At 38.9% G+C, this 25,828-nt stretch overlaps 1 pseudogene across 1 annotated transcript; it reads left to right on the top strand.

Annotated features, from left to right (window-relative positions):
- Positions 1-10,301: 10,301 nt before the first annotated feature.
- Positions 10,302-10,859, top strand: LOC308641479 (ferritin heavy chain-like; annotated as a pseudogene). Its single transcript has one exon. The product of its transcript is annotated as a ferritin heavy chain-like (transcript).
- The last annotated feature ends 14,969 nt before the right edge of the window (positions 10,860-25,828 follow it).

Below are 25,828 nucleotides of genomic sequence, written 5' to 3'. Positions count from 1 at the left end.
CCAAAAAGCCCGTTGATGCTGATCCTTCTCTTGCTTGGATGAGCCTCCTTTGTCATTTGCTTCCTGATTTTTTAATTTCTCTAGTTTCTGCTTCTGCCCTCAAATATTTTGCTGTTGTTCTCCCCAACAGACAAGGAACTACGTGTAGTCAGAACAGTGTGTTTCTCAGCCGCCTCCCACCCCTGGTCCTCTGTGTTCTTTGTATATCTGACATCTGGTGGGGACTCTGCCATTGGCTTGAATCAATCTCTCTCTCTCTCTCTCTCTCTCTCTCTCTCTCTCTCTCTCTCTCTCTCTTTCTCTTTCACACAAACACATGAACACATCACATACACACACTACATTAGTGCTCCTTTCATTTAACTTTCTCTGGTAGAGTTTACAGTTTACCAGGGTTACCTGGCATTTCCAGTAAAATGGCTATATTTAAGGCATATGCTACATTATGGTATATTACTAAGCTCTTTGAGGCTGGAATCCAAGACCTGTTTCCTTCTACTGCATCAGAATACTCCTTAATTCAGGGCTTAAACTGAGGTTTATATCAAATTTCTTGGGAGTGAAGCAGCTTGAATTCTAATCTAGCTGTCAACTTCACGCTGTCTATGTAAACTTGGGCAAGGTACTTAAAATCTCTTGAGCTCAGTATTCTCATTTTTAACATAAGGGCCTGGATGCTTTTTCAAAACCATTTGCATCTTTAGATTTTATAATTCTATCTGAATTTTTTTTGTTGTCTGAACCCAAACGATTCCTCCTAGTAAAAGCATCAAGAATATATGGCTCTGCTTCCTTGTTTGGGAGTACATGTTACTTAGGACCAGGAGGAGAAGACAGAACAAGGTTAAATGTAGTACAATAAAAAATTAACAAAGCAACAGCAACCCCAGATGCACAGATCCTGCTGGGAAGAAATATGGCCCAAACCAGCAGGTCAGCTGGAACTATGGTGCTTTGTAGCAGCAGAGAAGAAATCATACACCATCACTGTGGTGTCTCCTCAAGTTATGTTCATCTGGGGGCCTCCATCTTTCTCATATGTAAAGTAAAAGCTTAGAAAAAGTAACTTTTTTTATTTTGCTGTGATGGACATTCCAGGATTGGATAAGAGGCTCTTAAGACTACATAGTATCAGTCCAAATTAGTGTGGAATTGAAAGCCAATTTGGTGTATGCATCATATACAGTAACCCATGTAGAGAAGGAGGCTAGAAGTTGGGGTTTGGGCCTCCATCACTCAGCACAAGAGTGTATGCCCAGCCCTCACCCTTAACTGTAATTCTATAAAACTCTTTTTTTTTTCTTTCCTATATGCTATAAACTTCCTCCTCTACATTTTGTTGTCGCTGTTGTTCTCCTTTCCTCCTGTCTTGCAGAGACACTGACTCCTTGTTTACTTCTAATACTTGAAATGAAGAATGTTTATTTCAGATGCACATTCTTTTTGACTGTCAACACACTTAAAAGAACATGCTCAAGCCATCAAAATCACCAACTAATTTAAGAATAAGAAATACACACACACACACCTTGTAGACAAAAGCATCTCTCCAGAAATATGTTTGCTTTCTGTGATTAGGGGAGAAAAAAAAAATGTGTCTAAGTATGCGCTGATGTATTCTAAAATCTCCTTGTCTCCATCTATTCTGTTTTTCTAGTTAACATTATCCCTGTCTTCTTAGGTCTCCTCCCTCTCTCTCACCCACTGCCCTGTTCATTTCTTTGCATTTCTCTTTTCTCCGGTCTCTTGTCTTTTTCTCTTCTGTTTTCTTATCTCCATATGAACTCCCTCTTTCTCTTCATCTTTTTGTAGATATACAAAGAGAAATGAATATAGATTTAGATACATGGAAATGTGTTTAGTAGTTGTAACTCAGCTGTGCCTCTAGTAAAGTTGATAATCATTTTTTTAAAAATCAGTCCCTCCTGTTTAGTAGAATGACTTCCTATTCCCTCAACCTGGCAATCCCAGGCCTGGATACATCCCCAGCACAGATGAAGCCACGGATCATCCGAAAGACACACACTTGAAAGTTCACAGTGACACCATTTGAGATGGCCAGAAACAGAATTAATGCACAGAGGTGAAAAGCAAATTGTTTGTTGTTACACAATGGAAGACAACATAGGCATTGGAACAGGCAATAAGAGAAAAATAGCAAATGCTCTTTGTCCTGTAGGTACTGATAGATCCCATGCAATTTTACTGTAATTTTTCAGCCGCACCCCACTTTACTATGGTCCTGCATAACTCCTCAGATATCCTGGGGACAATCCATCTAAAATTTGTGGCACCCCCAGGTTTGATTTCATCACACTAGCCCATGTGGTTATGAAAACTTCCACTGGTTTTCTTTTCCTGGGAAGAATCTGTCTGCCTTCTGCAAGCCTTTTTTTTTTTTTTTTTTTTGTCCAGTGAGGCAGCTCAGAAAACATCCTCAGGGAAGACAGCAGCAATTCTCCTCATGTGGGGAGTGCTTTCTTGTCTCTGGAAATTCATTCTTCTACACCCTTTACCTTCCACACACTTCTGATCACTTATTTTTTCTTTCTTTCTTTCTTTTCTTTTTTTTTTTTTTCATTTGAACTAGGGATTGAACTCAAGGGCACTCAACCACTGAGCCACATCCCCAGTCATCTTTTATATTTTATTTAGATACAGGGTCTCACTGAGTTGCTTAGTGCCTTGCTGTTGCTGAGGCTGGCGATCCTCTTGGCTCAGCCTCCCAAGCTGCTGGGATTAGAGGCACACAACACTGTGCCAGACCTTATCACTTTACAAATATGTTACTGCTTTGATTTGTGTCCCATGGCCAGTGGTTTCAACAGGAGCAACAGCTTACTGCTACCTTCCAACTCCTAGCCAGAGTCTTCTCAGGTTTGAGTTTCAGTCTTTCTACATATGAATTCTGTAAACTTAGGCAAAACCCAAACTCACTTCCAGAATTTATAAATTAAAATGATAAAATCTTCTCCATGGACCAGTAGGAAGACTAGATTCACTGCAATAATCTACCTTACCTTCTTAATATTGGCTGAAGGATGACATAATTATTTAAAATTTAAATCAAATTTATATAAACTGATACAAATAAGAGAGTAGAAGGGTGGATGTATAGGATCAATACACAATGTGTGCATGTAAGAAAATATCACAGTGAATCCCATTAATCTGTACCCAGGTTAAACATATTTAGGTTCTAAGCATTTATTATTTATTTATGATGAGAACATTAAAAATTAGGTGATGTTCAGCAAGAACTGGGGGAGTCTCTGAAATGGGTAGTCAATCCTCCTAAGTCTGTCCCTGGTGCTGGGGAAGGTCCACACTCCTAGACCCCATTCACTTGCCAGTGGCCAGACAGTGGGAGTTTGCTAACTCTGCTTTGAGTCACCATACAGGGACTAGCTTATGCCATCTTTTGATCACCGGTGCCTCAAATCTGTCATAATCTGAGTTCATAGCCTCCCCCAAACCAGTTTAACACTCATGTGGCACTAAGGCACACACTGCTATGGGAAGGACTTGTGGCCCAAGACAGCTACAGGCAACTGCAGGTAATGCTAGCCAGATTAGAAGACTAACAGTCTCCAGCTATCTGTCTTTCCTAGCACCGGGGGCTGTTCCAGAGTCTCTGCCCATGGGTACTGGCTTGGAAATGGATGCCATTAGGATCTGTCCAGTGAATGAAATCTCACTTCATGCTATGTTGTCTAAGATTGAGCTTGTGTGGATGAAGTCAGTTCCTTGGTCACTAAGGCTCATGCAAACTAAGCTGGATCACTCCTGAGTATCCTAGCTCAGGGACCTGCCAGTCTCAGAGGTGAACCAAGGAGCACAATGCAACTGGCAGTGACACAGGCTAAAACCTGAGTCTACCCTGTCAGGGCATGCAGGTATTTGCCTGGTGCTGGATTAGTTCTCGAGATGTCATTGGTGAGGACCAACCTGGGGATGGTTGTGCTGCCCAAGGTTAGGGGAGTGACTTGTGAAAATAGTCCCTTGATAAATTTGGTCATACCTGATTCTCACAGCTACTGGGACCTAAAAGTCTTCAGGGGTGCCCCAGGCCCACTCCAAGGATGGCAATGATGTGGGCCAAAACTTGAGCTTCCTACCTGAATGCTGGCTTCAGTGTGGTACCTGAGAAGGTCTAGAAGCTATGTCTATGAGCTCTGGCCTTGATGTGGGGACTCACCTGGAGATGAGTCTCATTATGGCTGTCTCAAAACTGAGTTTTAAGCCAAAGTCGTATGCTACATTTCTTTCCCTGTTTTCCAGTGAGTGGAGTCTTGCTTCCTGCTCTGTCACCTGGTATTGGGGGACCTGGTTTGGAGCAGTGTCTTTGCTGCCTGGGAAACACAGTTCTAGCACCTCAGTGTTCAGATCTTGGCCTAAAAGTAAGGGTGTGGAGCTCTGTCAAGCACATGCACAGATTCACCATGAGGGTTCTGGTACCAGGTTTGAAGTGTGAACTTAGTGCCTTCTGCCTGCACAAGTGAGAGGTGTCTCTCTCCAGGCCCCTTATAGGTAGAGAAGGGCTGATGTCTGCAACTCTTTTTTTTTTTCTGTCTTTTTAATGCAGCCTTTCTTTTTACCTTGCTAAAATCAAGCACTAAGGTTCTCAGTTGGCTTCCTTAGCACTTATAAAGTTACTTTTGTGAGTGACTATCTGTTCATACTGCTGTCTGGCAGGATGTGATTGCTGGTGATCTTACCCAGGCAGATTCTTGTTCTGCCCAACTCAAGAATTTTTAAAGATGGCACCTGTTTGCTATAAACTCCAAATTATAGAATTTTACAGGCCTCTTTCAAAACAAGAACACAATATTAAAAATACAGAATTAAAAATAATGTTTAGTTAGAGAAGGAAAACATTCATAGTCAATTCAAATTTTTATAGTTCCCAAATCCATTAAACAATGTAAATCTCATTTACAAATTAACTTTCTGAAATATCTGTGTAATAATTTTCTTTAGTTGTTTTTTTTTTGCCTTCATTTGATCATGTCTTTCTATGACAAAGTTGTTTAATATCCTCTAAAGAGAGAATAAAATGTAATTTGATCTTTTCTCTAATAATGTTACTTGAAATTTGTTTGCATTGAAAGATAGTGGAAAGAAGTTCTTTGGGGCTTCATTAATTACTGTAATGTCATGTTAATTTTAAGATTTTGACCAAACTTGTGCAAGTCTTTAGAAACATTGTTTCAAATATGAGGGATAAAATTGAAAAACATTTTAGATTTTCCTTAAAAAATAATCTTACATCCTTTTTGAGTTTACAATATTAAAAAGCATTGCTGAAAATCATGTCTAGACTGGACCAGAAACAACTTAAATATTTACAAAAGAGAATCTGCATCATGTAAATAGAGTTTACTTCAACCCAAACACTGTGTCGTTGCCTCACCTTCTCTTTATTCAGATCTAAAAGTGTTCATGCTACATATTACCATCTGACTCGGCCTTTTTTTGCCTGCTACAGGAAAAAATATCATAAACTGAGAGGTTTGCCAATAAGGGACATTATTTCCTAGTTCTGGAGGCTAGGAAGACTAAGAACAAGCTGTCAGTGAATTGATGTCAAATGAGGGCCTATTCCTGACTTTGAACACCTTCTAGCTGAGGCCTCACACTGTGGAAGATGCAGAGCCTCTTTTATGAGGGCATAATCCCATTCATGAGGGCTCCACTCTCAGGACCTAGTCATCTCCCTGAAATCCCACCTCCAAATACCACTACCTCAGGGGTTAGGATTTCAGCACATGATTTCGGGGAAGAAGTCAGACTTGTACCCCTCAACATAAGTGGATATATTGCATTAGGGAAGCCAGAGTATAAACAGCTGTTTTAACCAATTATTGCTAAAACACTTTACTTTTGATATTTTAACAATAAAATACATGACCAGGTGTAAAACTCCTGGGACCTTGGATGGACTGATGCAAGAGAGTAGCTATGAGACTTGAGCCTCATTAACTTCTCATAGAACCCACCTGGTTAGTAGCTGTTATTCATGGCCGTTTCTTCCCGGAGTAAAGCCAACAGCTCTCCTGCTTGCTCCACCCTGCCCCTTCTGGCCTTGCCAACTTCCGACTGTTTGACCAGCTGTTGGTACTACAGCAGCATTTTCCAAAGTGTTTCCTGAGACACTCGCATTTAGGTCTGAATTTTCTACTATGATAGACACAAGCCACATGTGGCTGTTAAAGCTTAAATTAGAAATTAATTTGAGTAAATTGTAAGATAGCTCATTTGTTGCACTAGCCATTTTTCAAAGATTCCATGGCCAAATATGGCTGGTGGTCACCATAATAAATAAATTAGAACAGATACTGAAAATGCCTACCATTATAGAAATTTTTAGAATGCGCTGTCATTCTAATGACAACCAATAAATGTGAGTTTCACAATCATGTAGGTTTGGAAGATGATATGTATAACATATTTCTTTGATATTAATGATATGAAAGTATAAAATATGTCTTGCCATGAAAAACCCCATCTCACCCAACTTTTCTTAAAACTATTGGATAAATGAATCCCTTATCACTCTTGTTTGCTGGTTTTGTTTCGTGTTTTGGATTCTTTATCATAGTGCCTAGGGTCTTGCTTCACAAATCCTAACATACAAGCAAAAGAAAAAAAATAATCTATTAAATGAATACCCAGTATAAAATCATTTACATTTATTATATCATGCAGCCCTTATAATAATTCTATACAGATAAATTAGTAATCTTTTGCACAAAAGAAATAAGGTTTTCTGAGTTAAGAAACTTGCTGAAGTTCACAGAGAAATAAACCTGGCCCCTGAGCCCTTGACCATGCTTACTTTGCCTTGTTCTTCAGTGACGGACTAGGGCTCAGTGCGCGGAGTTTTGCAGCTACAGTGCATCTAGTGCGTGGACATAGCTTGGCGTCCTGGCACAAGTCACAAAGGATTTTTTGGTGGTGGTTGTGGCTAGGTAGACAGAAAGGAAAGAGTTGCTTTTAGAATAAGTGTAATAACTCTGCCATCTTTTTATCATTTTATAATGTTTGATAATGTACAAAGTATGCTTTCTTCCAGATGTTATAAAATTGAATCTGATTTTTTTTTAAGTTTAGAAACAATTGTAATAGACTCTGTAGCCTCATATCACAGAAAGTGTCCCTGAACAGGTTGAAACAGATGTAGGAGAAAACTAAGAATAGCAATGTAATTATGTGCTCTAAAAAGAAATTTTAAAATTCCTAATGAGTCATCTGAAAACTCAGAATTGTCTTGTCGTAGGAAAGATTCTTTGGTTTCCACTGAGACAGAATGTAGGGTGGGGTAAAGCATGTGGTTCATCTACAGGATCATTATAAATATGATGATCTGTCTCTATGTCTGATGTCCTCCCCTCAGAACTCGTAAGAACTCCTGGATCCAAAAGAGACCTATGAAAGATATATGATGAAATGGCGAAATTTATCAGATTCAGTTTATATGAGAGACGGTGAAATTGCAAGTGTACAGTATAAGATTAAAATCCTGAAGTCCAGATTACATTCTGTGTCTAAAATATTCTAGCTAATGAAATTAGTCCAATTTGCCCAACCGTCCTTATATTAAATAAATAACCTCCTTTCTGTATCTGGGTTTCTGTATTTCCCTGTCTCCTGTGCACATATCCACATACATGTATTACACACACACACACACACACACACACACACACACACACACCTGTCCTTCTTGCTTTAACAGCTAATTGTTGAAATGTAAATGGGGATGGTAATGATTCTGTAAAACTATATAAATTGGATGTATCTTTACTATCCATATTCTTCTTTCCACTTTCTCTTTTTATTCTTTAGCACCAGAATTCAAGTTAACACAGTCAGGAAGGTGGATTGCCTACAGGCAGAAAGCCCTGGTTACATGGGGCTTTAGCATGACCTGTATTTGACACAACTTGCCTCGGGCAATAAGTTTTGGGATGAGGCAGTATGCATCATGTCAAAGTGTTATGTCCCTACAAGCCCATAAGAGATTCTTTTTTCGAAGACAGGTTGCTCTTCCTCTACTCCCTGACTACACTTGAGCAGCAGTTTTTGTCGTTTGGTAAGGTTATCGAAAGAAATATGAAATTGCCAAAAAGAATGTGGCACTAACAGATTGATAGTGAGGGTGTGTGTGTGTGTGTGTGAAGTGTGTCTCTTATGAGAATTGTGTGTGTGCATGCACGCTTCGACAAGAGGGGACTTTGTGATTCCTTTGTTCCAAAGGGCAGTTCTCCTTAGAAGTGGCCAATCAGTCACTGTCACTGGGCAAGGAGAAGGTTGGGGAGGGAGTGTTGGGGTGGGGACATGCCAAGTTTGCCCAGAATACTCATTGCACAAGACGATCCCCATGGCTGTTGCGCACCCAATGTAAATATGGACAGCCCCATTCATCACAGGGCTCCCTTCTGCAGCACACGTCCAAAGAACAGCAATGATTTAGTGCCTGCAGCTGGAACTGCACTATGTTTCTCCAAAACAGCAGCGTTTAAAAATGAGGAGGTGGAAATGGAGAGGAGGCAGGGGTTACAGTGAGGGAACAACTAATTTCAGTTTCTCAGAAGAAAGGAGAAGGGTACCAAGGGTGAGCTACTCTGGTGGATCACCCGCTTCCTTTAACTTCCATTTTCTTCCCAAACTCATTGGCTTCAGCGTAACTCAAGCTAAGATTTGGAATCAGTATTGTCTGTGCCTTACTCTACTCTTTTTCAATTGTCCTGATACCAGGTACACATGGGTTTCAGGACCTCATCTTAAATAGTATTGATCCAGAGCTACTGGAGAGTTCTGTGCGGACAATGCACAAATCCAGTGGAATAAGTAAAAAGTCTATTTTATTAAATACACATATCTGTCATCCATTCATCCAGAAAGTAGCTTGTAGTATCTATCATATGCCAAGTTCTCTGCAGATTATAGCAGAAAGCAAAAAAAAAAAAAAAAAAAAAAAAGCAAAATACTAAAATAAGAATGAAAGCAAAACATAGAACCACTCCATGAAAAATAAATATTAGTAAAAGCAGTGGACTCACAAAACAAAATATGATTTTTTATATCCATCACACAGTAAATGCTCAGTGAACACTGAACCCCAGAATAGAGAATGTGACCATGTTTTATGGGGGAAAAATCATTTTTCTTTGCATATGTGATAAACTTTTTCAGAAGCATTCTCTGAACAGAGATGGAGAGAAGACTATTTCAGGTTCCCCAGAGCATATGTTTTAATACAGTAAAGGAACCACAAGAGATCACAGTTGGTTGTTAGAAAAACAACCAGTGTAAGTGTGATGGATAGGAGGGAAGGAAGAAAAAGAGACACAATACTGAAGCCTATGTGGAGAGTTGAACTTGTGGTGGGTGGTGATTGCCTGCCCCAGGGTGTGCCAACAAGAAATGAGAAGGTGAGAACGTTTTCCAACAAGTCAAAGAGATAATTTATAGGACATAGTGATCTTTTTGATGTGAAGGTTACCTTCCCTGAGTTCCAGTCTTGGATTTTGATATGAAATACACATTTTGTTGTGCCTGGTTTCCTGATTCTGCCACTAAGGACCACTAGGAGAAGGCAGAAGGTAAGCAGAAAAGACTTGTTCCTTATTAGTTTGATGCTCTTCTTGCCAGAATTGACCCAAGATAGAATTTTACTCTGGCAGTATCATTAGTTCTAGAGCCCGGGTTCCTTTAACATTTATATTGATCCTCCTCAGAGGCAACAGGGGGAGCTGGCCAGGGCTGTCTTCTCAGTGGTCAGAGTCCCCAAGTCTGTGAAACATCCTCTCTGATGCTGCATGTCATAACAACTTCTTCAACCTTTTCTTTGTTCTTCCAATGATTAGTGAAGCCTTTAAGCATGTTTTCCCTTTCCCTCCAACATCTGCATAATTGGTCCCTTATATATTAAATATTTCCCTTAAAATTACCTGATATAGATTCTGTTTTCCTGCCTTAAACCCTGAGCAAAAGTGGGAGTCACTGATGATTCCCAGGAATCTAGTGTGTGGGTTTTGTAAAACACAAAGATTGTTGAAGATAACAAAGGGAAGCAAGAACACACACTGAACTTTATTTAACACAGTACTTGTGATGGACAGATAAAAATATGGGTCTGAAGACGTTCTTCACCAAGAGTCACCTTGGTTTCCTGCTTCAACAGTGCTTGGACGGAACCTGTGCTGGACTCCCACTCTGGCCAGCTGCTCAAAAGCCAGCAGCCCTTTGCTTTGGACCATCCCAAGGCTGCTGCTACTGCTCCAGTGGCACCCTCCATGAGGACCGCATCCCCCTCGCAGGTGCTCCAGAACCAGGACTCTGAGGCTGCCATCAACTACCAGAGCAACCTCGAGCTCTAAGCCTCCTATGTCTGCCTCTCCATGTCTTACAACTTTGACCGGGATGATATGGCTTTGAAGAACCTTTCCAAATACTGTCTTCACAAATCTCACCGGGAGACGGAATATACCAAGAAACTCATGAAGCTGCAGAACCACGAGGTGGCTGAATCTTCCTTCAGGATATCAAGAAACCAGACCGTGATGACTGGGAAAGTGGGTGAAACACAATAGAATATGCTTTACACTGGGGGAAAAGTGTGAGCCGATCACTTCTGGGACTGCACAAACTGGCCACTGAAAAATGACCCCCACTTGTGTGACTTCGTTGAGACTCATTACCTGAATGAGCAGGTGAAATCCATCAAAGAATTGGGTGATGGTGTAACCCAGGTGTGCAAGATGAGAGCCCCAGAATCTGGCATGGCAGAGTTTCTCTTTGGCAAGCACACCCTGGGAGTCAGTCACTTCCATGGCTATGGGGAAGTTACCTAAGATTAGTCTTAGGTAACTTCCCCATAGCCATGGAAGTGACTTCCCTGGTCACCAAGGCAATGCATCCATGTTGGGGTTACCTTCACCTTTACTCTAAGTTGTACCAAAACATCCACTTAAATTCTTTAATTTGTAACATTCTTTCAAACAAAAAAATTTCGTACCCCCCCAAAAAATATATGGGTCTAAAGTAGAAGAGAGATGGTGTATTCAGAAGGGGCAATATAGAAGTGATAAATATATAAACAAAGCACTAGCTAAATTTTTACAATAAAGGAGGACACCCTGAGAGATACATTCTATTTTGACACTATCACAGAAATGTGGGAAAATACTGAAACTTCTTCAAAGAGTATTGACTTTTTCACCTGTGATTTGGATAGGATCAGCAACATCATGGCATGGACCAATATGGAGGGTGACCTCTTACACTAGAGGATATATCCTGAAGTCTTATGACTTTACATGGAATTTAATTTATTTCTCATATAATTCTTTATTCATGTTATTATGTCCTCCCTGCATCTGTTAGAAATATGGGGAGTCCAATAGAAATCACACAGGTAATCCAAAGTATATCAGCAAAGAAAACTTTGCCTCTACATAAGAGTATGCTAACAAAATCATCATCATCATCATCATCATCATCATCATCATCATCTGGCAAGCAAGCTCACTGAGACTGGATACAACCAGCATTTTGTCCCCTAGAACGCAAGATTCCATATCCAGTTCTTCAAGGGAAGAGTGCTATGGGTGTACACTCTTCCCAAACATTGCCTAGATTTTGCTGTCTCCTGTTGTGTTATTTGAAGAAGTATAGCTTTAGTTGATCCCACCTCCTTTTGCTCTCCTGTAGTGGGAAAGCTTTCTTGGGGTGCATATATTCTAGTACATATGCAGCTCTTATTTCTGAAGTTATTATTTTTCAACAGGGAGATTTCTATCTCTGTTGATTAGGCTGATCCTTTCCAACACCTCATTTGTCAAGGAGCTGTTCAGGTATGTGAACTTTGGATCTGCCACTTCCATGGCCTACGGTGGTCTTGTGTAACTTGTTGCTCTTTTTATGCAGCACCCTCTATTCATTTTGCTCTGTTTCACCTCCTGCTGCCTTCCTTTCATCCCAATTTTACATTTAAGGCTAGATAATATGTTCTGAAAACCAACCACTGGACTTTCTCACAACTGGTACAACAGAGGAATCAGTATTCCAAGGTGAATTCTCAGGATTAAAAATAATGACTTTCCATTAAAAAAATGTAAATATATAGGGTAGGAAAGGTGATGGAGAGATTTAGTGTTTAACTCAAGGGTTCTGAGCTTCCATAGTTGTGTGTGTATTAGAGCTGTATTTTGTAAAAAAGTAATGAGAATTTGGTTATGTGGAGGAGTAAAAAAATGTAGAGAACCACTTCACCATAGTGGTGCATTGTGGCAGATATTTGGGAGTTTATTTTTGTAACCTCAATACTCAATAAGATGCATCTCTCAAGACGACTGTGTATGAAATTTTAAAAGTATCTGCCTGGCTATCCAAATAAGTATATACCATACTTGAAGAGGAGAGAGAGGTTAAGTATAATTTTAGGGTTTTGATGCTGGGTAACAGAGAAGGGTATTTCAACTGTCTCCCTTATAGAGCCTGGAGCTAATCTTTTGAGAAGCTTGTTTTTCAGAGAAAGAAGTTGGGTTCAGGTTTGCAGATGTTAATTTTGAGCTGATAAACAGAGAGGAATCAGAGTGGCAAGAATCAATCAGTTATTGGAGATGCATGAATCCATTAGTTTTTCTGAAAGAAAAAAAAACATGCTTTGTTCAAAACTCTTGCTGGAGACGGCATGTTGAGTGTATGTGCAATTTATCTGATGTTCCCATTTAGGATACTATTTGAAGACAGGGAGTGAAAAAGAGATACCCACTCTTAGAACTTTAGGAAATGAGGTGCTTAAAAGCTGTTATTTTTGCTCCTAAATAAATCCCATGAGAAAATCCAGTGTTCTGAAAGCCCAACTAGAGTTCCTTTGATTGAAGTGGGAGAGGAGGATGCTTGATGCTCTTTTGATGCAGCACCCTCTCTTCAGTCTACCACCTGCTATTGCAGGTGGCTCCTGAGACCCTGCTATGGAACCTGTCTTCCCAGAACATACCTGGAAAACCACGGAGCTAAGTTTTGTTGCATGAAAACTGGAAGTAACTGAAATCCAGAGACCTGGAGTCACTCGAAGTTATCTAAGGGAAGCGATCACAAAATCCAAGGCAGATTCAACATTTTCTCACTCTAGTGCCATCACTTTATGTCATTCAGGATCAAACATTAATGCACCAAGTTCTGAAAAAAACTGCAATTTCCTGTGCAGGGAGTCTGCTAGAGGAATAGCAGGGTACCCTCCTTTTCACAGAAAATCGTTTTTGACCACTTCAAGCCAATTTTGCTTTTCCTTGCCAAGATTTTAAATCAATCCCATGTGTTGTCTAAAACAGTAATGATGACTTAAGCCTAACTGGTAAAGACTGCTTCACTGGGAAGAATTTTGTGTGTGTTAAATGACTAATGAAGGCAATCTGGATAGACTGTGTGGGTGACTGTTGGACAGATGTTTCCACATGTGGCAGTGGAGCAGAGACAAAGCCTGGGGTGATGAAAAGTACAGTGAGCTTGAAGCCATAAGACCTGGATTCAATCCCAGCCCAGCCTCTACCACATACAGAACTTATCAATAATTAGCTCTCATGTAGTATCAGAGACCTGCACATATGGAGGTAAACATTAAGATAAATGATCACCAAGATTTTGTCACTCAAAAAAAAAAATGTAACTTTATTTCAAGCTTGCATTTTTTTAACAGAAGAATATAAAACAGGAGTTTCAAAGTCTGGAAACAACCTAGAAGATCACAGGACAGTCTCTTTATTTAAAATACTCTGACAGGGATAGTTTCAGAAAGTGATCAATCCTAGGGAAAGCCGTGGGTTGGTAAAATATTTGGTTCCTGTTTGGCTTTCCATTCTAGTGCTTGAGCCCTCGATGAAAATCCAAACTTGTGTCAATGCTTTTGAGATTATTTATTTAACTTATATCATGAACACTCACTATGCTAAATATCTGAGATCTGTGTAATGGAAAAGACAATGCTAAAGAACAGTAGATGTGAGTTTTTTGATTATAGTATCATGAAGCCAAGATAGGCCGAGTTTCAAAAATGGGAATTTGGAAAAATCTCACTAATTCTGAACTATTGAATGACTAAGACTCTGGAGAGATAGGGAGCCAGGAAACTGGGGGCCCGAGATAAAAGGGTATCATTTTCTTCCTATACCACCTGCAACATGAGTCATCTGTCTCTCCTCTAGAGATGACAATTTTCCAGAAGATAAAAACTGACTGTTCCAGTGGAGTCAGCATTTTACCCCAGGATAATACTGCTGTAACCAGAGGTGTGCTGGCAGATAACATAGACAAGGCAACTGGGTCTCACACCTAGGAGTCTGCAGAGATTAGAGAATTGATATGACATAAGCAGCCCTGATATAAAGGAGTCTAATTCAATAAAACATAGCACCTCGCTGTGTGTGGTCATGCATGCTTCGAATCCCAGCCACTCAAGAGGCGGAGACAGGGGAATTACTTGTGCTCCAGAGTCTATGGAGAGACCTCATCTCAAAAAATAAAAAATAAAAACGAAACACAACAATTGACTTTTTACTGTGTAACTGGATGAGTGTCCATGTAAAAGAAACTGTCACAAAATAGGAAAATTTATATGACACCATAAAAGCATAAAAAAAGGGGGACCATGTCCATTCAAGTAGTAAGGAAAGCTTTTAGGTAAGAGAATCAAAATGTTTTTCTCTCAAATTTTCCCACTACTTTCAACACCTTGGATCTAGGTAAAAAGTATTTTTAAATGTTCTCCAATTTTGTTTCAAAACACACACACACACACACACACACACACACACACACACAGAGAGAGAGAGAGAGAGAGAGAGAGAGAAAATTATTTTACATTAGTAACATTTAAGAAAGTAGGCATAATGATAATCTCAATATGTAAACGTGAAGTTTGTGAACCTATTTTGAACAGAAAATTTCTTATGTATACCTTGAGAGAAATTAAGAGAAAATTAAAGAGAAAAGCACAGCACATGGGAAGACTATAAAGGAATTGGAGGAACTTACTTAGCAGAAAATGGAACTGAAGCACAAATATCATAGGGGTGGACCCAGAGCAGTTTTGAGGTCCACTCTGCAAATCACGTGGTAAAGGCCTGTGGCAGGTAGAATTGGAGTGTGGCCTCAGACTCTGTCTTAAATAAGGTGAATGGCTCAAGAATAAGGGATATGACAATCACTTAAACAAATAACTAAAACACCAAGAGAGGGCTATACAAGTGGAACTCCTAGTCTAGAGACAAACTATCCCCCTCTGTTCTGATATGTAAAAGAAAGTTCTGGATGAATGACGGTTGTTACTCTATTTTTTACCACATGCCTGCACTTCCATTTCAAACCTACCATACACAGTACGAAGAACAGGTTTCCCTTCTCAAAACCTTCCATTGCGCTTCCAGGGCTAAGGAATAGAATCCAAATTCATCACAAATTTTAAGAATCCTAATAACATGGCTCCTAAATACATTTTTTGGTGTGTTTTTGTTCCCACTTTACTCTTCCATGGATACTAGATTTTTGCCACATTTTTGTCTTTCACTTATTTTGATTTTGTATATGTTGATTTCATAAATCAAAATATTATTTTATCATGTTTTAATATATAAACTTCGTTTATAAAACGGTTTCCTTGATTCTTTGCAGTTGATACGTGTCCACTTGCTTTCTTTACTTGAGTCTTTTCTGCGTTTAATTTATTTATATTTTCTGGACTTCCAGTGAACTTTGAGCTCCCTGAGTTGAAACTTGATGCTTCCCTGGAAAGACAAAGACAGGCTTAGGCATGCACCTAAAAATTGATGTTCCCTGGCCATGCAACCTTGAAAAGATAATTCCTCTCAGCTTTCTTTTACCTTTGTAAAATGGGATAATGATGTCAGCTTCTCAGAGACATGTGCAAATGACACGTATATAATTATATATGATTTTAAATAAATTGGTATGCAAATGGAACTATTTAAATTATTTTTACATAATTCTCATTTCTATCTTAACCAGGTTTCTTTCAGTTGGAGGAGACAGAAAACTTATCAACTAGCCTACAGAATGTCAGGGCTGTTCAGAAGCCATGCCTTTGAAACAACAAAACGGTTGGGAACAAAAGGATGCAGAGAAGCCCCAGATACAAAGGGACCAGTGGTGCAGGTTCCATCAGGAATGTCAGATGACCTCTCACTCCTGGTTTATTTTTTTCTGCCTTGTAGGCTAATTTCCTCCTTGTGACAGAAAGCATGGATGGCCATGGATATCCAGACACTATCTTACAGTTTCTGTCTTAGAAGAAGGACTTGGTGTCTTAGAGTTAAAAACAATCCTGGAAGAACTTGACCTGACTCTAGTCAACTACTCATGACGTTTGGCCAGTGGAGAGGAAACATGGACTCACACACATCCTCTTCTCCTGTTCTGTGGAATAGGGACAGTGTTCAGTTGAAGAGGTTTCTCAGAAAACGGCACCATACATGTCCCGCTGACTCACAGAGAAGCCCAATATATTAGGACTAAGCATAGCAAAGAAGGTAAGGTCATTTACTTTTAAAGAGAAACTATCCATAAAAATAGAAGCTCTCTGGACATTTTATAATTTTGAAGATGATCATAAGGATAGTTGTCAGGCTTATCTGAGAAAGCTCTCCCTGAAAAGCACAAAACAAACAAAAACCCCAAAACTCATTTAGGTGCTTAGCTGCTGTCGGGACTGTGGTCTAAACTATCTCTCTGCAGGAGCCTTTGCCCAGTGTGTGCTGGCTGCCCAACATTATCTCCGCCTGGCCTATGTACAGACTGATAGTCATATAGCTGCTTCAATATGTAGTTGATGTGGTTGGGGTATTGGGGTTACATTACCAACACTATTCCCTTAGCCGTGTTTGTACTTGATTCAGGTTCCTACCATTCCTCCTCCTCTTCCTCCTCCTCCTCCTCCTCCTCCTCCTCCTCCTCCTCCTCTTCTTCTTCTTCTTCTTTTGTATGAGGAAGTGAATCCAGATGGGCTTAACCACTGAGCCAAACCCTAGCCCTTTTTAATTTTAATTTTGAGACAAGGTCTTAATAAGTTTCTGAGACTGGCCTTGAACTTGCAATCCTCCTTCTTCAGCCTCCCGAGTCACTGGGACAACAGGCATGCATCACCAGGCTTGGCTCTTTCCTTCTTTCTTAATTGAACAATTGGAAAGTAGTGCTGATGTCGGATGGAATCAATATGATATAATAAATAATCACCAATTTGGGTTCTAGTTCTAGTTCTTTCATTGGCCAACTGAGTATTTTTAGCCTTGTCTTTTAATCTCTCCAAATTTAAGGTCAGTTGACAATTCTCAATGATTCTAAGGCTCTTCTTGCTCTGACTTTCAAAACTTTTGTGGCCTTTTCGTGTTCTTGTTGTTTGGGGGGCTTTTTAGTTTTACTGGGAGAAGTTATGTATACATTCATTGAAAGCATCCTCAATATCCCCAAAGCTGTGAGCTTTCAGAAAGACATAGATAAGAGAAGGTTTGATGCTAGAGAGTCTCTCCATTTTCTTTATACCTCTTCTTAGCATCTGGCTTAATTTAGGGACTGGAGAGGAACACCTGGATTAAGAGACCCAAAACAACAAGCAACAAATCCCACTTCCCACTTCTACCAAGCCCAATCTCTGGGCATTAGCCATCCCTGGAGCTGAATAAGTGCTCGATTTCTTTTTGTCTGTATTTTCTCCATCTGTTCTAATTAGGTCCCCTTCTTGGGAGTAAGAGAACTGCTACTGTCTGTTGCCATGTAAGGGTGAGAAAGGTTAATTAACACTGAAAACAGATCCCAGTTGCCCTCACATCACTCCCCTGTTCATATGCATTAGATTGTGAGAGGGCGCCTGCCTTTCCTCTGACCCAGTGCTGCTCAAGAACTTGTGCCTGCTCCTCTCAGCCTCCTACATGGCTCCCTTCTTCTAAGAGTTACCTCCAGAGCCTTGAATCCAAAGACACTCATATATGTTAATTTGGCAAAGTGCCTGAGTGACAGGGAGGAGGCCACCATAGACTAGAAAGAGCTGTGTAGAAACGCCTATGGCAAGACCCTCTAATTCAACCAACAGTGAGGCCTCCAGCCTGGGAGAGCTAAGGTCATTTAATTCACACAATGGCTTGGAGAATATCGAGGGCTATGATCACTTTGCAGATTAAGAATAAGACATTTGGGAAGGTAAAGTAATTCACCAATGGTCACATAGCTAGCAAAATATCTATGGATAGTTAAATAGTGTATATGTATATAACATGTATGGATGGATATACATTAAAACATCTCTATATCTATATATCTATCTATAGTTTAATATTTAAAAATGCCTTCACTGCAAATATTTTCGAAGTAAGGATTTTATTGTTGTTGACCACTGAATTCATAGAACCTAGAAGCAACATGATTAGTAATTGTTCTATGAGTGACTTCAATAAAAACAAACTATTGTATGTTTTCTATTAATATGAAATCATATTTATTGAGTATAAACACAAGTGAACATTACAAGAGATGTTGAAGATATCATTAAAAGGTTTTAAATAGAAAACACAAATGGAAAATGTAATGCTCAAATTTTTTCATATTTATCAAATATATTTTGAATTTTCCTTCTGTGATAAACAATGTGGTTGTTGATTGGCTTGAAATAATAAATGAGCCTTTTTTACCCCATAATTCTTATCTGTAAATATAACCAACAGAATGTCATATTGTCAATGGATCAATGGTAAAGAACAGCTCCTAGGTACAGTGCCATCATCCTGTAATCCTAGGGACATGACCAACAGAGACAGCCTACAGAATGGAAGAGAACACATCTGATAAAAGACAAATACTGAGGGACATGGTGGTGCACACTTATAATCCCAGAGGAAGGCTGAGACAGGAGGATTACAAGTTCCAGCCTCAGCAATCTAGCAATGCCCTAAGCAACTTAGTGAGACCCTGTATTTAAAAAAAAAAAAAAAAAAAAGGCTGGGGACCAGGGATGTGGGTGGTCATGGTTCATGGTTCAGGAAAAAGTGCCCTATGTTCAATCATCAGTACCAAAAAAAAACCCCCAAACAAACAACAACAACAAAAACCCACTAAAGAAGAAGGTGTAAATGGTGATGTAGAAGAAAACAGGTATATTAATAATTTAGGTAGAATCTGGGGTAAGAAATCCTGAGAGTTGATGATAGGTAGATAAATATTGACCAGGATTTGTTTCTCTACATGTGGTCCTAGAACCAGCAGCATCAGCTTCACTTGGGGACTTGGCAAGTGAGTGACCTAAGGTACATCGTCTAAGGAGGAATGCACTCCAAAATTCATGCAGATGTAGAAATGGGACTAGCACTGCTCTGTCAATGAGTGTCCTTCAAATTTTTAAGTGGGGACTGTCTCACTCAACTCACATTAGTCTTGAACCTACACCCAAGACCCAAGTCCTACAGAATCTGTGTTGGGAGCTAGAGAAGCCAGTGAGGAGGCTGATGAAGTAACCTGCATCTGAAAGAGCAGTCAGATTAGAGAGGTGTTAGGACCAGTCTTGGTGGATGAAGTAAGAATGAAGGAGAAATGGGGAACACTTGGCTCATGGTGAAGGTAACCATGTAGTTTGAGAGTACCACTCATTGAAGTAGAGAAAGAAGAAAGAACAGGCATATGGAGAGAAAATGAGGACCCAACATATGATAAATTTTAAATTGTCCAACATGATGTATGGGTGTCCAGCTCATGAGGAGAGATGAGATGCAAACATGGATCTAAGAACTGTCATTTCCCAAGGGTGATCATAGCTGTGGGATGAAATAGGAGATTTTAGACAGAGTGCACAATACCAAACAATAAGAGCTGAGGGTTTTTTTAAAAAAAATAAAGTACTAACAGGTAATAGCTGAAAAATTATTTTCATGTTGCAAATTATGTTTGCACCCAGTATATCATTTATACAATGTGAGATTTGGGAATAGGCAGCAGGGCTACATTATTATTATCTTCATTTCACAAATAAAGAAAACTGGGCTTATTGTTTTCAAGTTGTTTTGGCTAGTAAATCAACAGCTGACTGCACAGCTTTAGCAGGTCCAACTGTACAGTAAGATATTCAGTTAAGGGAGAAATAAAATAGAATGCACTATACATTTAATAAGGATAGAGAGAAACGATGTAGCCACAGTGGTTACAAAGCCATCATGGAGAAAGTATCATTCATTTTACCAATTTTGAGGGTCTCTGGGGGAGGTATTTATTTCATATTTTCATAGTTGGCATTATTGCTGAATGTTTAGGAGTTTTGGACAATTATTGATAAAGAAAAATAAGTGCTTTAGTGCCTACTTGGTATTATTGAAGACTTCAAAATAATGGAGGCAAGATATTAAGAATTGGTTGCCTTTAAATCTTGAATGGCAGAAACATCCCTTCTTGACCGAAGCATCCCTTAATCATCCTGTCAGTTCAGGCCAGACTAATTACCATCCTACGAATGGGTACTTGATGCAAACCTCAGCTAATAACTCCACCTGTGTGAGACAGTTACTGGGACCAGAGAAAGGTGAAATAACTGATTTATAATGCAAGCCATGATGAAGAGGAACCTTTTTTTTTTTTAAAGAGAGAGTGAGAGAGGAGAGAGAGAGAATTTTTAATATTTATTTTTTTAGTTCTTGGCAGACACAACATCTTTGTTGGTATGTGGTGCGGAGGATTGAACCCGGGCCGCACGCACGCTGGGCGAGCGAGCTACCGCTTGAGCCACATCCCCAGCCCCAGAGGAACCTTTTGACTGTGTTAATCTCACCTGCAATTCTTAACCTTGGGTAACTCAGAATCAACCCTAACAACATTCTCCAACTCTTCTAAAAACAGTTTCCACTTCAATCACTGAAAATTTACAAGCGTATCTTTATCCCCCTCCCAGTGTCCTAAGGTTCTGAGAAGTATAATGATTACTCTTAAGAATTACATGGTTTGTTATCATTTTAAGGTATTATAAGATGTAATATTTAATTTGATAATTACTAATGTCCTATAATTTTTATTCTCATTTTTTATTTAAAAAGACAGGAAAAAGTAAAGTTTATGGAGGCTAATCTTTGCTCAGTGTAAAGCAGTGATTAATAGAAATGGTTTTAATATAAATAATTTATTAAGAGCTACTGGATGCCAGGAATTGAGCCAGCTGCTTTACAATCATTATTTCACAATGATCTAAGTGGCATTATTCTCATTTTACAGATAATAAACCTAAACCTTGAACAAGTCATGAAAGTTGTGTAAAGTTACACAAAGAATATGTAATGGAACCGGAGTTTGTAGCTAGTTCTAACCTACATTGTATTTTCCTCTTATGAGTCCTTCAGAAATCTTCTGTTGAATACTCATTATAACAGAAGGCAATGAGAGATGCTGAAAATGTATAAATTCTTATTTCACAAATAACGTGTGGAATGTTGGAATATCAAAAGCTGCATAACTAAAATTAAAAGAATTTTTAATATTATGCAAAATACAAATATGGATCCTCTTCCCAAGAACTCATAGTCAATGTCCATTTATAAAGAAACAATTCTAAAACAGTGTGAAAGGTTCTATAATAGAAACAGGAATCTGTGAGACCTCGGGGCTCAGAAACTATGTCACAGAGAAGTTGACAAACTGTCTTGCAATGATAGATACGAGTTTTCAGTCCACAAAGAGTGAGGAGACAATTCTAGACAGAGGGTTAGCATTTAGAAAAAAAATCATATACTTAAAAAAACACTTTAGATAAATATTAAGATGATTTAGAAGATTTCTCCATGGTAACAGAAGTGAAATGGGCAAAAAAAGTGAGAGGGTAGGAGATGATGTCATTGGAACCAGATTTTTCCCACTTCCTTTAGTTAAAGGAATCCTTAGAGATATTAAGCCAGTAAATGAACATGAAATTCTATGTCTTAGAAATCCAGTTGCCTGCTCGGTGTGAGGGATACAGAATAGCTGCTTAGGAGTGGAGACAGGAGAGTGGCTCAGCCAGGCACTGGGTGATGAGCACCTGGCTCAAGGTGTGGCAGTGGGCACAGAGTTGAGGCCACATGGTTTAAGATCTCAATGAACAAACTTGGAAACTTGATAGGCTAGTTTTCTCATAGCAACCCCAATAAAACTAATTTAAAAATTTATAACAATTAGTTTTATTTTCTCCAGCCTTTTTCATTTTGGTTTTATTAGTGCATTACAGGTAAACTGAATTGTGAGGGTCATTTTCACATGATCATAAATGCATATAGTGCATAGCTCATTCTCAATCTCCAGTACTTCTCCTTTCACTCCTCTCCTTCCTTTCCTTGATCCCCTTTCTCTCCTCCACCAGGCTTCTATTTATTTATTTACTTTAAATTTGGTTCATTATAGTTGTTCATTAAAGTGAAATTTATTGTCATGTATTCATACATGCATATAGATCAATATCATTCCTCAGTTTATCCCTTATCCTCCCCTAGTCTCTTCACCTAAATCCCCTTCTTCTCCTTTACTGTTACTTCATTTATTTTTGTGACACACCTTCTCCCTTTCCCCCTTTATTTTTCTCTAGCTTCCACAAATGAGAGAAAACAAATTCTGCCCTTGAATTTCAAGAGTTGACTTATTTCCTCAGCACAATGTTCTTCAGTTCCATCCATTCACCAGCAAATGACAGTCTTCTTCATGGCTGAGGGAATCTCCATTGTGCAAACCTAATTTTAATAAAAAGAATCAGTTACATTATTTTAATTAATAATTAATATTGAGGCCTTTCCCAATTGGTCACCCAACTGGAATCCACAGCTCTTGCTTCTCAAGTTCTATGGCACATGCTTTGTTAATGCACATATCGTCTTAAAGTAACTCAGGCGCATGTTTTACAATAATGAGTCTGCAGACACCTAGAGAATAGGATCACTGTTTCATTTGTCTGAAATTCGCCACAACCCTAACTCAATATCCAAAGTACAGGTAAAAATTTAATGTTAATATTAAAGTAAACTGCTGATATTCACTTACTGCCTGAGCTTACTGGGGAAATTAATTCATGGCCAGATGTATCTGATATCCACTCCCGTAACACTTCAAAATATCATAATAGTCATTATGGAAATTTGTTGCATTATAGTTATTCATTAAAGTGGAATTTATTTTGAAGTATTTACACATGCATATAGTTCAATTTAATTCCTCAATTTCTCCCTTATCTACCCCTAGTCTCTTCCCCTAAATCCACCACCAGCCTAAATCTAGCCACCAGAACCATGAGCCGCATAAACCTATTTTCTTTATAGAGTACAGATATTGTTATAGTTTTACAAAATGGACTAAAATATTCTATGGAAATTCATTCAAATACAAACTGCACCTTTTACAATGTTTGAAATTCCATAATATTTATCCAATTAAAGAATTATACATAATTAATTAATGACTTTCTCTTCTTATGTATTATGCATTTTGACTCTCAGATATTTTCTGTGTCCTCTGCACAAGAACATTTATGTATCTTCTCACTACTTGCTTAGCAACATCAGTTCTTTAATGCATATCCAAAAACCACAAAGACCTCATAAAAATGTCCATTTTGACCACTTCTTCTTTTTCTTTTTTATTTTTATTTTTCCCTATATTGGGGATTGAACCCAGAGGCAGGGTCTTGCTGAGTTGCTTAGGGCCACACTTAGTTGCTGAGGCTGGCTTTGAATTTGAGATCCTCCTGCTTCAGCCTCTGGAGCCACTGGGATTACAGGTGTGCACCATTGTGCTTGGCATTCATTTGACCACTTCTTAAGTTACATTATGAACTCTGGAAATGCAGTTTCCAAACTTGAGTATCCTATCATAATAGACTCATTTAATGAGAATCAGGCCACGAAGAGTAACTGTGTTCCATCACAGGGAATGAATGGGAGTTATGTGACCTTGTGCTATTCTCTTCCCAAATATCCAGATATCTTCTGCTTAGAATATGCAATAAAATCAACAGATTTAAAATTTTAAGACAAAAGCTTACCTCTATTTAATGCCTTCTAACTTGAAAGTACAATTCACTGTGATGCAATTTTGTGGTGATATCAACTGAGTTAGAATGTATTGTCACCAAATTTATTTGTGAACATGGTAAAATCCCTTTGAGAGATTTTCAGTCACAGTTTAAACCCACACAGATTATTATACAATCTTTCTTATCTATATCACCATATCAGTTGAAAACTTCTGTGCTAATTCTATCACCCAAATATCTCTTTTTATCATAACTATTGTTATCCTGCTTCAAGGTCTCAACTTTTACCCCTCACTGTTAAAATAACACCCTCCTCCATCTTCTATCTATTTCGTCTTACTATCCCTTCTACAAATGACTTGGCATTTCTCTATAATAGTGTCCTACAACTTTAAGAATGACAAATTTATTATTTCTATCCAATCAAGCTATGCACCTGATCATTATTTGTTAATGGCTCCCTTTAACTGTAGCATACAAATTTGCATATGTGTTATTAGGAAAACAAGTATCTCAGCAGTATTTCACACTAAGACTCTTTCTAAAAACAAACAAACAAAAACTATGAGTCTATAGATCTTGCCACTGAATATGATGTTCTCCCTAGGATGGCCATCCCTCTGCTTATAGATAATTGATGGGTGCCAAGTGTTCCTTTGTGTAAATAATTCCTACCCATTCTTCAAGCCTCACCTTGGACGGACACTGCTTCTTTTGTTAAGTTTTCCTTTATGACCTTACACAGTGAGAAGGGCAGATATGCTTTTAATCTTTTTAACCATCTAACATATGGAGAGTGTTAGCATCTTTCTATGCTCACTCAGTTGTTCAGATACTTGAGAACAGGGGGCCCTGACTTTCCAATTCTATATCTTCTGTGCTCAGATTCAAGTGTAAGTCCAGAATAGAAACTTTGTTGTATGAAAATTGGGTGTCTTGTGTCCCCCCAAAATTCATGTGCTAGGATCTTTCTCTCTAATGTAATGGTATTAAGGTGGTAGACACTTTAAGGGCTGAGACTTAGAAATTATTAAATCATGGGGGCACCAACCTGGGAAGGGAGTAAAGCCTGGCTCCAGGAAAGGAGTTAGGTCTACAATGACTAGATTAATTCTAGCTAGAGAAAGTTGTTATAAAGCTAGGCCATCCCATTCACTTGCCTCCTTCTTTTCTGCGGAGTTGTGAAATACTGCTGCCATGCTACTTCGATTTTCCAGCCACCAGAATCATGAGCCACATAAACCTAATTTCTTTATAGAGTAGAGATATTTCGTTTAGCTTTACAAAACCGACTAAGATATTCTCTGACAGTGAATAATTCTATTCACCCAGAAGATAAGTATTCCTTGCTTGAGATATGGTCCCAGTTAGTTGTTCCTATCCTCCTTGTCTCCATCTCCACTATGAGAAGCCATGAGCATCCATTATTCCAGGACTCATGGGAGGCTCCCATATTTCAGCTGATACAAAGTCAACCTTCATAGAGATGGCACCTCTGTTCTGGTTTGATCACCAAGAAGCCATAAAGAGGAATTAGTCGGCTCAGGTGGATAATTGATGGGTGTCAGCTATTCCTTTGTATAAAAGACTTTTCCTTCTAGATTAATTGCCTGGGGGCTCAAGAGACTCCTAGGAAACAGCCTGGATGACTTCTTCTTATCCCTTTGAATTCTGTCTTTTCCTCAAAAATTAAGGCATCAAGGGCAAGCTTTGAGTGAAGTGATAGCCTCAGGGCTAGTACATTTAATGAGAAATCTTTGTAAGGGCCTTCATTTGATAGGTGTGTGACTT

The sequence above is a fragment of the Spermophilus citellus genome, assembly GCF_964194105.1.
Source record: "Spermophilus citellus genome assembly, chromosome: 2".
Lineage (NCBI taxonomy): Eukaryota > Metazoa > Chordata > Mammalia > Rodentia > Sciuridae > Spermophilus > Spermophilus citellus.
The sequence above is the reverse complement of the archived record's forward strand: the minus strand, read 5'-3'. Positions and strand labels throughout refer to the sequence as shown.